The sequence below is a fragment of the Sphaerodactylus townsendi genome, linkage group LG01 (assembly GCF_021028975.2).
Source record: "Sphaerodactylus townsendi isolate TG3544 linkage group LG01, MPM_Stown_v2.3, whole genome shotgun sequence".
Lineage (NCBI taxonomy): Eukaryota > Metazoa > Chordata > Lepidosauria > Squamata > Sphaerodactylidae > Sphaerodactylus > Sphaerodactylus townsendi.
In genome coordinates this window covers 64,069,611-64,082,977 of record NC_059425.1, presented here as the reverse complement: position 1 = coordinate 64,082,977, position 13,367 = coordinate 64,069,611, and positions in this window count along the sequence as shown.

Below are 13,367 nucleotides of genomic sequence, written 5' to 3'. Positions count from 1 at the left end.
CTTGAAGAAAAGGGGAAAGTCTTCTCTTGTGGCAGCAGGCTCTGAGGTGGAGGGTTCAGTATCCAAGCCTGAGCCAGAAGGCATGGCTGTTTTCCAGGGTAAATAGACTGGCACAGACTCTGGGGGTTCATCCTGCACATAAACAGGACTCCTGGAGTTGTCCCAACTGCTTCCTTCAGTGATGGAGTTGGATGCCCCACTGCCTCCCTGTTTAGGTCTCCAGCATCTTCATCTAATGAGGAGACTGTACGCAGGTCTAGGCTACTGCTGCTGTTACTGTGGTGCCAAGCCACAACAGTACATCTAGCCCTCCATTCTCCAAGGCCAGATCCCTTTCCTTGCAATACTTCCTACTGTATTTCTTAATGGCTACCATCACTGATGTCTACATTTCTTCTGGGAGTTTAGTGTTGAAGAGTTGTTCATCCCCAGTGCAAGCTATGATGTCCCAAGCATGGAACAAGACAGGCCTCATCCTATTTTTCACTGATTCTCAGAGAATGTTTACATCTTTGCTTTTACTTGGTGACTTGGAAGTCACTTTTGTTTGTTTAATTTACAGTATTTATAGTCTGCCTTTCTCACTGAGGCTCAAGGTGCGCTATGCGTAATGTGAACAAAGATTTTTTTCCTGAGCAACTTCAATTTTGATAGATGCCTGATATTTCTTCTGTGGTACATAGTTTCCTTTATTCACCAATCACAGCTACCCACTTTGCATATTAAATCAATTTATATTCTCTTAAGATTACTGTGTTTTTGATCCTATGGAGAAGCTCTGCTAATGGAAGGGATTTCCATCAGTGGAACAGGACTTCCTATCCTCTCTGCTGCTGCCATAAATTGCCCCCCTGAAGCACTGGTCTTGGGGAACAGATGACTCCCAGGCACAGAATGATTGTTAGAAGTCTGCCATAGGAAGGGAGAACTTGTTTAACACCCAGTTCTCTATGTGTAACATGTTCATTCAGATAGAGCAGTGCCTTCTATGAGGGAATTGTGAATGGTAATTTGTTGCATTGCAGCTAAGAGCATAATTAAGGTGCAAGTTGGTATTATGCTGTTTAGGGTTGTGAATGAACTGTGGGCAGCAACACTGGAGACCATCTGCATCAGTGTAAGAGGGACTATCAATGAAAGTATCTATATAAATTAGATGCATTTGTATTCTGGGTTGTTGGGGGTTTTTTTAGGCACGAGATCAGTGTTTCTTGCCGAAGTAGTATAGCTTGTGCAAGGAGTTGCTGGCAGCCAGCTAAATTCAGGACTTAAAATGCATGAACAAAGCAAGCACATGCATCCGATCAGTTTGTTCACCCCACAGCAAAAACTCAGGAGTGCTGATGAAGGCCACAGTGCAGTCCGACCTAGTGTTACTCTTTAAAGCCAACTAACTTCAATGGACTTAACAGGGTATAACTCTGCTTAGGACTGTTCTGCTAATTGCCTGCTTATTCTTCTCAACAACCTGCATGATGCAAGCAAAGCTTTGGCAAGAAAAAGCTCCTTGCAGAGAGAGCCTCACTAAATTTCTCCTCTCATGTCTGGTGTGCAGTTTAATAGATAAAACATTTTATTGTCAAATGTGTATTGGAAACAGATTTATGAGCTCCACAGGTAATATAAAATTATTAAGCAAACAGACTGTTCAGTTAGAAAGAAAACATGTGGATTGAAGTCTTTTCACAGGATAGTGATTATCTGCTCCAGTTGCTGGATTTTCTATTCTGTTTTTGTCAGGCAAACAAAAAAAGCAGGCATTTTATAGGAGCTCTTTCTGTGTGATGTGTATTGGAATCTACATGGTGGATTTAAAAGGTCAGACTAGGGATTTAAAGTGTCTGCAAAGAATGAAGCATGAGAATTTCAGTTAAAGACATGGTTAAAGTTTATTGAAGTAGTGTCAGTAAAGGTAAAACTAGTATTTTTATTTTGTAATTATATTGTCAGGAAAACTTGTGTCATTGCAGGGGGGATATCTGCATAATGACAGTATCCTCTTTCATCCATAAATCCCATGTGTTAATAGGGAAAGTGTGATAGGCTCAGGCCTAATTAAAAAGATTCTGCCAGATAAGTATGGATATTTCCAACAGATTTGCACAAGACAGCAGGTCAGAATATTTGCTAAAGATAAATGAAGCAACCATCCTAAGCAGAATCCTACTCACGCCTATTCAGTGATCTTACTCCCAAGAAAGGGTTTTTAAGATTGCACTATTTAATATATTGGAATGCTAGCAGAAGGGTTGAAAAATTTACATTGCCTCTTTTAAAGGTCCTTATATTCTGTGATGCCCTAAAAAGACTATTATTACTGCCAAGGTTCAAAAAATGCTGGAGAGGTGAAATTCAAATGAATTCTGCTCTTCAGTTTTTTGTTTTGCCATAGTCACAGAGAACATTTGGATCGCTGGTGTTCTGCAACTGAAACTCAGTTAGCCTGCCCTCGTAAATTGCCTGGATGGGACGCTGACTGGAAGCTGTAAATAAGCTACTCTGATGCTTTTGGAGGAGGAATTGTGTCCTAAATGGAACAAATAAGAACATTCTGCTGAGGAACTTTCTTGCATATTCTGCTCTTAAAAGGGTTTTTTCACAGTAATCTCAGACCAACAAGCTTGGTGTTTGGGATTCTCTTCCATTCACTCTCATGTGGAAGCACATCTCAAGGTGTCAAAGGCCCCTTCCGCACACGCAAAATAATGTGTTTTCAAACCACTTTCACAATTGTTTGAAAGTAGATTTTGCTATTCCGCACAGCTTCACTGAAAGCAGTTTGAAAGTGCATTATTCTGCATGTGCGGAATGAGCCAAAGGGAAAGACCTAAGAAAGCAGCTGATTCTAGTTAGACAACAGTAACTTTGATGGATCAAGAGTCTGATTCAGTTAAAAGCAGCTTCATGTGTTCGTGTATTTGACTGCATCACCCAATCATCTAAATGGCGCAACATTATATCTCTAATCCAAGGAGCTTAGATGCAGATACAAAATCAAATCTGGTAAAGGAAATAAATGGGATCATATTTTCTTCATAGGAAGGGTCTCCAGCATAGTGTAGTGGTTAAGAGCAGCAGATTCCAATTTGGAGAACCAGGTTAGATTCCCCACTCCTCCTCTTCAGCTTTCCTGGCCTACAGGGTGATCTTGGGTCAGTTAGTTTTCCTGGAAGTCTCTCAGCTCCATTTACCACAAAAGGCACCTGTTGTAGAGAAAGAATGGGAATGTTGATTGTAAGGTGCTTTGATGCTCCCCTTTTTTGTGTGGGTGCTGTCAAGTCACAGTTGACCTTCGGTGACCCTGTAGGGTTTTCAAGGCAAGAGATGTTTGGTAGTTTGCCATTGCCTGCCTCTGCATCATGATGTCAATATTCCTTGGAAGTTGCCCATCCAAATACTAACCATGGCCAGCCCAGATTAGCTTTTGAGATCTGATGAGATCAGGCTAGTCCGGAGCTATCCAAGTCAGGGATGAGACTCCTTAAGGAAGAGAAAAGCAGGGAATAAAACACCACTCTTCTTCTTTGTGCTGTACTTGCCCCTTCCCACCAATACATGTAAAATAATTCAAAAGAACCCACATGTGAACACTCCCTCTGCTGGCCACCCCTGCAGGGTAGGCCAGCTTGGCCTCATAGGAGTTTGGCTACCCTTTTTGATCAAACAAGACATGACTCTGGTTTCTGTTCATAAGCTCTTTACTTTTGTCAGCCAGTTGACAGCACTCCTACAAGCTTGAGCCCATGCACCACACCAACCTCTTCCCTCTTGCTTTGCCTCCTTTCTATCCCTCTCAGGAGGTTCCCTCTCTCCTGAAAGCTCCCTGTTTCAGCCTCCAAGTGACTGGTGAGCTATCTGTCATGCCCTGCCGGCCTGGGACTGGCTCTTCAGCTTTCCTGGCCCTCCACCTTGATGGCAGCCTGGTTGGACTGTGCCAGCCCTGCCCCACTTTCTAAAGCTAAAGAGGACTGTTGATTGCAGCCTGGCTAGGGCTGTGCTATCTTCACTCTTTTCCATGGAACTGCTGAGGCTTGCTTTTGCTGCTCAGACTCTCCTGCCATTCCTCTTCAGCTTCTCCAACTTCTGGCAGGTCTATGCAATGACATGTCTGGGAGGGCAAGAGGGGGCAGATGACCTAGGCACTATTGGCCTGAGTCATGTGGAGGGCGCATTTTGGCCACTCATCACTGCCCACTCCTTCCCCCCCCACACCAAGCCCCCGTCTCAAGGCGAACTCCCTGCTGCCTGCTGTACCCCCATGCTTTAAAAACTTTCCTCCCAGCAAGAACCCACCCCTGCCTGCGGGTGACTTGATGCTGTCTTTCAGAAAGTCTTTCTGAATACATTTTGCACCTAGGAAGCCTCTCCTCCTATGCAACCCTACCTGCTGCCCCTGATTTCCACCCCCCCCCCCAATCTGGCTGGCCCTCCATTTTCCTCAGGACTGCTGAGAGTTCTGACCATGAGATGGCTCTCCTGGTGGCCAAGCTGGAAACCAGGTCCAATGTGGGCTGCTACTCTGGCCGTTTCCTGAAGAGCGCAACCCCTCTGCACTGGCATGCCACCATGCCTTGCAGGAGCCAGCCAGGCAGGTTTGCCTTCTCACCGCCCTAGTGGCTTGGAGTGTGTGTGACCATGCAGATCAGCCTTTGCCGACTACACGCCTGGCTGTGGTTTCCCCGCTTCCATCAGTTTAGCGCTGTTTGGATGAAAGAAAGTGAGTTCGGCTGGGGGGAGGTGTAGTGGGGGTGGAGGGAGTTTGGCTGGGGGCTGGACGTGAGGGGCACCACTGGGGCTCAGCTCTTGTTGGTAGGTTTGGGATGGGGCTGCTGGTTGTGGGGTGTTCCAGGTCCATGGATGCTGGGTGGGCGTCTGTGACAAGAAGAAGGGTGGAACAGGATGTCAGGTGCTGGGAAGCAGCTCGCCCCGAGAACATTTCAGTTTTATGGAACTCATTACCCTAGTCTGAAATTGAACTTGATGAGTTCTATTCAGAATAAATTAGTATTGTGCCTTTACCCTTCAGCTCACTAATACTGTGAACTGGGTATTGATTTGCCTTAAAGCCAGCAATCTATGGTACCTGTTATTCCAGGAACTGATTGTTTAGTCCTTTGCAGCAAAAGATCTTGGAGCAGCTGTTAATTTTTTTTCTGCATTTGGCAACGCTTGCAACAAGGCAGCATCATAGAGAAATGTGTGTAGTCTGCCTATCACTTCCTGAGTACAATGTAAGGCCTCTTTGGCCTCTAAAACTCTAGGTGACATTGTGCCTGTACCTTCATTTAGCCTGCCTGGTCCACCCATGCATAAAAATGAAATGGCGGCATTTTGAGATAATAGGATGTATGTATTGGATGACATTGTTCACGCTCTTCCTTTGTAAAATGTTCCTGACAAGCAAAAAGGGGGAAAAAAACAACAACCAAAAACTGAGCATCATAGAGTGAAAGACTCTGCTACACTGGTGTTTTGTGTTACAGGGTGTTTCCCACGCAGACGAACTTTTTACAAATGTTATTTCCAACCTGAATATATATATATATAGTGCATAGGAATGTACACAGAGCTTGAGTGACTTGCTAAGAAAAGCTGCTGAAAAGACAAGAAGGATTGGCTGGAACAGAAAGGTGCAGGAGCACAAAAGGCAGATGACTGAAATGATCCCCAAACCCTCTAACACATCATTATTGAACTGTCTGGAACAAGGAACAGCTCTAAGAATGGAAATCTCCTAACCACCCAAGATGAGCAGAACAAAAGGTGGAATGAACACTTTCAAGAAACTCTCAACCAACAAGGCTCGACCACCACATATGACTTTGATTCAGAAGATGCCCAAGAGGAGCTCCAAGTGAACACTGCCGAGATCACCATCGAAGAAATAAAGGCTGCGATCAAGACTCTTAGGAACAACAAGGCAGCTGGGTTGGATGAAATATCTGCAGAGATCCTGAAACATGGTGGGCAGGCAATGGCAGAAGCACTGACGTCACTGTTCAACAACTGCTGGCAAAGGGGTGCAGTCCCAGAAGATTGGCGAAGTTCCCCAAGAAGGGCAATATCTCCAAATGCACCAATTAGCGGGGCATCACACTCCTCTCAATACCTAGGATGACATACACTGGCCTGACCAAGAGTGCCTTGGTGACTTGGATTTTGCTGATGACATCGCTCTGCTTGAGGAAGATGAGCCAAAGCTCCAGCACGCAATGACTGACCTGGATAGAGAAGTAGGCAAAATTGGCCTCAGGATAAGCTCTGATAAATCAAAGATCATGCATGTTAAGTCCACAGCCCGAACACAGGGAATGATCATTGGATCACAGCAGATAGAGAAAGTGGGGAGGTTCACCTATTTGGACAGTGTGATCTCTCAGAATGGAGATGCAGAGGCAGATGTCAGGTGCCGCATTGGGAAGGCTGCAGACGTTTTTTGGAGAATGAACAAGATGCTCACCAAACATTGCCCTAAAGACCAAGCTCCACCTATTCACCTCCATTGTGATCCCAACAGCCATTTATGATAGCAAGACCTGGAAGTTATCAACATGCATCAACAACAGGCTCAACAAGTTCCAACAGGAGTGCCTACACCAAATACTGAAGATCTGATATTATGACCACATCACTAACGAAAAAGTGCTCCGAAGGAGCAGCATGTGCAAACTCCATGCCATCGTTGCACAGAGAAGCCTTTAACTGGCTGGCTATGTCCTTCGCATGGAGAACAGTCGGATCCCAAAGACAGCAATGAGATGGATACCTCCTGATGCCAAATGACAGCGAGGACACCCCTGAAACACCTGGAGGAGATCAAGCAAGACCTGAAGGCACTGAATACTGCATGGGAAGAAGCTGAAACACTTGCCCAAGACCGGAAATGCTGGAGAGTACTTGTTGCCTGATATACTACTTAGCATGATGGATCTGATGATGATGATAGGAGAGGAATAAGAAAAAAATGAAAGAAAGATGGATAGACAGACAGATTTGTTGCATGTAGACCAGCATCATCAAATCAAATCAAGGTTTGCTATATGTGATTGTGTGCTGCCAGTGACCCGTGGTGTGGCCGGGTCTGACCCCTGCAGGGCAAGCACAAGTGTGGTCAGGTCATAGTCCAATAGGTCAAGATGAACCGAGGAGCAGGCTAGGAATGAACAAAGAACCAGGAACACAGGGGTGACAGGTAACACGCTTGCTGTCCCCAGGCAGAAGCAAGCTCACAGCAAGGCTTATATAGAGAGCCTTGTTCAGGGGGCTGGGATTCTGTGAGGAGTTAGTCCTCATCAGATGCAGAGACTTCTAATCTCCCATATCTTGCTGCCAAACGAGCACTCCTGTGCTTCTTTCTACAGTAGCAGCCTCTGCTTCTGCCTCCTATACACAGCTGGCTCATCACTGAATTCCCTAGGAGGATCTGCAGGCTCCTCAACCTGTATGTCATCAGGCAGGGAAGGACTGGGCGTTGGCTCTACTGCCTGGTCTTCCCCAGGAGGAACCAACTCTGGCTGCGCTGTGTCCTCAGGTTGTGCCTCAGTGTCTTGGTAAGTACCCAGGGGCTGGCTCATGACAGATTGCTCCTTTTATCTTCAATGAATCAAAAGTAGATTTGTGGAATACTCTCCCTTGATAAAGATCTTAATTTCCTCTTATATCTTGTGGTTTCCGCTTGAACAAGTTAATTAAACTATGAAAGAAAATTCTTATAACTCTATTCATTTAATTTCTTGTTCCAGTAAGTGAAAGTGATTCTCGGATCATTTTTTCTCTTTAAAGGCCCTAAAATGACAGCAAATATTATGAGGTGTTACTTCAATGCATTTAATAAAAGCTTCAAAGGATGAGTTGCCACAAACTATACATTAATGAAAGACAAATGATTTGCATTTCTCAATTTCCTAGCAAGTGCCTTCTCAGTTAACCAAAGTTGCATAATAAAGACTGGGGTGAGTAAGAGCTGAAGATAATTTCTTGTGCTAAATATCTGTGAAACAGTTAGAGCAAAACAACTGTAATTCCCTTGTAAATAATTTGAATTAGGAAGGAGGTGGCACTTGCACCAGTATTTGAAAAATACTGGTCAATAGGATTTTAACAATCTGGAGTGTTAGTTGAACTACAGTGCAATCAATAATTTCGGTGGACTTAGAAGGGTCCTGCTGGGTACCAAGGTGCAGTCTTAAAGCTGTATCTCTTGACCAAATCTCAAAGTTGTACAGAAAGAGATCCCCTGTCAAGATATTATGTAAGGAAGAGGCTTCCAGTGTTTTCAGAAAGTGGGCAGGATCAGGTGGGGCTTTTGTCCCAAGGGACTTCTGATTGAGCAGTGAAGGACTGATTGGCTGTGCAAATAAAAAAAAAAGCTGTAGCAGCAGTTGCTACCTCAGTACAAGGTTCTTCATGGAATATGTTCATTTTAAAAGGCATAATCTTAAACAGTGCTTTTGCTTGAAATGTAGATGTTAAGTATTAACTTCCTGACATTTTGTAATTGGCTCTGCCTCCTGCAGACATTTTATTGGAGCACGCACCACGCTTTATCAGAATTCCAAAGGTACTTGCAGGTTCAGAACAGATGGGGACTCCTGATGTAAGGTAATGTCTGCAATTATATGGATTATATTTACATTGTACATTTCTTCAGTAGAACACAAGATGGCATGCACAGGGTTAAGCCATACTGAAGAACCTGAGAAAGTTAGTGATCCAATTGGCCTAATATACGATCACTGTAATTCTAAGAAGAGTTAAATCCTTCTTAGTCCATTGAGGCCAAAGGGCTTAGAAAGGAACAAATAGGTTGCTCTCCCCCACTGCTTCCTCTTTTCCAAACCCTTGCAGTTTTTCCTGCTTCCTTTTATCCTTCCCAACTACCAGCCAGCCATTAATCTGCTCCTATTTTCTATTTTTCCCCCTTACATTTCCCCCTTACATTCTGAAATTTTTTTAAAAATTTTATTTTTAGCTTGGAAATGTTTTATTTGAAAATACTTTTACAACAGTTCTTTTGTATGAAACATTTTCAAAACATCTTCCCTTGCTGTGTGGGCATATTTAAAATATTTTCCAAGCCTCTGTGCTGTCCCTGTACTTTTCCCTCAGTGCCATTTTATCGAATCCCTCGCCATTTTTGTCAGTTCTTTTTTTTACTCTTGGTAAAATCTTCAAAGCATGAATTACACACAGCAATAATGAATCCATGCATCGAGACTTCAAAGCATCAATTCTACAAATAGTCAAAAAAGAGAGAAAAAGAGAGAAAACCCTCCTCATGGTGGGGGTGAGTTCAAACAAATGGTGGGGAATTTTGCAAATATTCTGCAAACATTTGTGCGTAAAGAGCCTATATGAGGTAGGCTAGGCTGAGAATGTGTGACTCAAAATCACCCAGTAAGTTTCCACAGCAAACTGCATTCAGACCTGGGTCTTCCAGATCCTGGTCTGAAATTTCAACCACTACATTGGCTTTAATGAAGATAGCATGCAGCCAGGCCCAGCTAAGTCATGCAAGTTGTGTGGTATAAAGTCACCATCTACTGCTCTGGGGCCTTTCCCTAATAAATTCTCTGTCAACAGTTAAAACAGTCCTGGAAAGGGCCCTGCTCCCTCCTCCAGACTTCTCTGACAAAAACCAAGTCTTGAAAGCCGTGTGACTACCTAGCAATTGCCACTGTGGGCATTCATTTCTTAAAGCTATATGTGCTCCTTTCGTCATGAGGGGTTGGCAGTGGCGGAGCTACAAGGGGACGGGGGGTGCGCCGTGCACCGGGTGCACACCTGGGGGCAGAAAATCACCCCCAGTCCCATCCCCTTCCCCCACCCTCCCGCGGTGTCCCCCACCCCCTTCCCACACTTACTTTAGTTCTTTTCCTTTTCTTATAACTTTTTCAGGCTGAAAAAAGGCCTGTTCACAGTACAGGCTAAAAATGGCCTGAGGAACTACAGTTCCCGGGAAACCTTGGGGCTCACAAGGTCTCCTGGGAAGTATAGTTCCCATCAGGCCGTTTTTAAGCCTGAACTGTGAATAGACCTTTTTTTCAGCCTAAAAATGTTGTAGGAACAGGAAAGGTATTAAGGTAAATGTGGGAAGGGGGAATGCTGCGGTTGGGGGGAAGGGCGCTGCAGAAAATATAGACTGCGCACCAAACACAGGTTGGCCCAGCTACACCTCTCGGAGTTGGTTAACTCCCTTCCTTCCTTCCTTCCTTCCTTCCTTCCTTCCTTCCTTCCTTCCTTCCTTCCTTCCTTCCTTCCTTCCTTCCTTCCTTCCTTCCTTCCTTCCTTCCTTCCTTCCTTCCTTCCTTCCCTCCTTCCCTCCTTCCTTCCTTCCCTCCCCTGCCTGCCTGCCTGCCTGCCTGCCTGCCTGCCTGCCTGCCTGCCTGCCTGCCTGCCTTCCTTCCTTCCTTCCTTCCTTCCTTGGGGCTTCACTGAGGTTTGTAAAAAGATCTGTCTTTCTGTCTTATCTGTTAATGGCTCCAATCTACAAATTTAAGTATATACAGATTTAGCTGTTTCTAAATGCTCTGTGGCTTATCTGGGGAGAGTGCCTGCTGCAGGGCTTCTCACCCTGGTTGTAGTTCCCCACTGCTGCCCGGCTCTTTCCTTTGCTTGAGTCAGGCCAGTGTGGGAAGCCCTGAATGGTTCCCCTCAAGCCCAGGGCTTTACCATAACTCAAAAATATTTTTCTATAAAGGCTTATTGTCAACCCCAATAAAACAAAGAACCCTTACATCTGACAGGAAAATTATAAAATACAAAATTACTAATTTTAGCTGGGTTTAAAGAAGGGGTCCAAATCACTGCCAATAATTAAAGCAGAAACTCATTTCTTTGTTTATTGATCATGATCAAGTAAACATCTATTCACATGAAAGTTCATGATGCTGACACTGTTACATTGTTCATCTTTAGTACTTACAGCAAAGTTTACATCACAACAACAATGCAATGCTACTCAATAGTGCACCACATCTAAATTAATGGAAATAGAAAAGTTATCTGCACTTATGTCAGACCTCGGGTACGGAAATAATAGAAACTGTAGAGTTGTTCTAAAGTCTTTATTTCGATACAAAAGGACAACATGAAGCAAAGACGAATCTGAGATTCCTGCTCAAACCTACTGTCTATATTCCCCAAAGCTCCCCGTCCGTCCACCTTAGCCAAACAGCTCCTACGATTCCCCCTACAAAGCACTACAAGCCTGGGAACAGCTCATACTTCCCACATGATAAGATCAGGTCTTCCAGGGCTGCCAAGCCCGTCTGCAGAAGGAAGGGGGGAGGGAGCACTGGGCACCTGCAGAGTACAAAGCAAAACCATTCCCCTTTGCAATGCCCGCCACCTATCAACTGACAGGCACAGGTCTGACAACTGCCTATTCAGATTTTGGAGACTTCAGCTAAAACCAGAGATAACAGTGCTGGATCATCACTGGGTCAAAGATCTCCTCAGTTCTTTACTTGGCCATCACAGACATGGCTATACTGTGCCTCATTTCACTTTTTTCTTCTTCATATAGAAGTAAACTATGGTTGCCTAGTTATGAGAAAAGGCAGTTTTCCTGTGATCCACAATGGAAGATGAACACTGTTCAGTTGTTTGCCTGAGCTTGTTTGCCAGATATGGCTTTTCTCCCTAGAATCATTTTGGTTCTGTTCTAGTTATGGATTTTACTTCAGAATCATTCTACAGTTTATCAAGGTGTGGTCTGTGTCCTGCCATCACTGCTCCCCTTCCCTCCTGCCAGAGGATGGAAACAGTGGGAAAATAATATTTTCAGATTTGTTATCACTTCAATATTTGTTATTTATTATAGAGTAATACTTATATATTGATATGAACAGAGAATCATTGCAAAATTGCTTTTATTGCATTTGAAACCATGATGTTTGGCTCCAGATGGCGGATCAGCCATTTTTCTTGCCCTCTCTTACTAGTCATTGCAGTTTATCAACAGGCTGGGAGGTGATGTCCGTAGGATGAATTACAAATGGCGGTCTACAGTGGGAATGTTAGATTGTGGTGGTGTCCCCATGGTGTTTTGAAGGAGGCTTCTTCCTTCCTCCAAAATGCACCAACATTATTGCAAGGGGATTTTTCCTGCCACAATGCACTTGCATTGGAGTCCTCCCCCTACCCTAATGAAAAGAGCACTCCCCGCTGAAATCTCAATAGTGAAACTGTAATATACCCAGCTGCATAAGATATTTGAATTATTATATCTATTGAACTACTAAGATGAGGTGATATTTTTCCCCTATGGAGGGGGCGGGGGAGAGGAACAGAAGGAGGGTGGGGATATCTGATCACATCCATTGGAACAGGCATGGGGCTGGGCTATACACGGTGGAGCTGTCAATCCAATGAACAAGATGCTGTTCAGTCCTGCAACAAGAAACACACCAAACCCCAGGGTAAAGGGTAATGCCTGCCCTGCTGCAGAGAGAGCAAGAAGCACAGGGAACAGGGCAATGGGTAATAACAGCAAACATGCCCCAAACAAAGACTGCATGGTGTGTGCTCCTTCTCGTTGCAGTAAGCTCTCTGTTCACAATGAGCCAATGACCTCAATGATTTTTGTCCAGCTGATTAATAAGAAAGGACAAACAAAACTCCATAGGTCTTTTTGTGTGAGCCTACTCATGATCAAATGCAACCCTCTGTTGTGATTAGTGACTTCAAGGCCTTTAATACAGTCTCTTACATTCCAACTTTTGAATACTAAATTAGAGCTAAGGTTATGTTTGCAATCAGAGATCCAGTTCTGGTTTCCAGTTTGTTGCTTTCATACATAACTTTATTAGGAGTAATATAAAATATAATAGATTTATAACTAAAAGCAAAATGTGTGAAGAAGGTCTTTGAGGTAGCACATCTAAAGTAAACTATGGCTAAGAAATGGAATTAGATCTTTTAATTGGGATTTTAAGAAGCAGGTATTTGACAGCTCATTTGGTCCCTGTTTTATTTACACCACTCAGAAAGAAAATGTTTGTAGTGGTAATGCTGTAACCCCAGACAGGGGTTATGCAAGAGTAGCACTTTCTACCACCTGCTGTCCAAAGCACTGAGGATTTATACATCCCTCAGGGATTTCATTATCATCCAGGAAAGGATAAAAGGCTACAAATTAGAAAATGGAGTTAATCTGAAGTAAAGGGGGGGCCCTGGTAGTCCAGTGATCTAAACCACATAGGATGGCAGTCACACATGTAAAGTAAGCACACACTTCCTCAGGTGTTAAAGCTATCCAAGGTGGGATATAGTATATGCAAAAAAGTAAGGGTAGAAGGATGCGTTAACATACTTTCCAGGTCTTGATACTAGGCTGGTGGGGGACAGAAAGAAGTTAGTTCCAT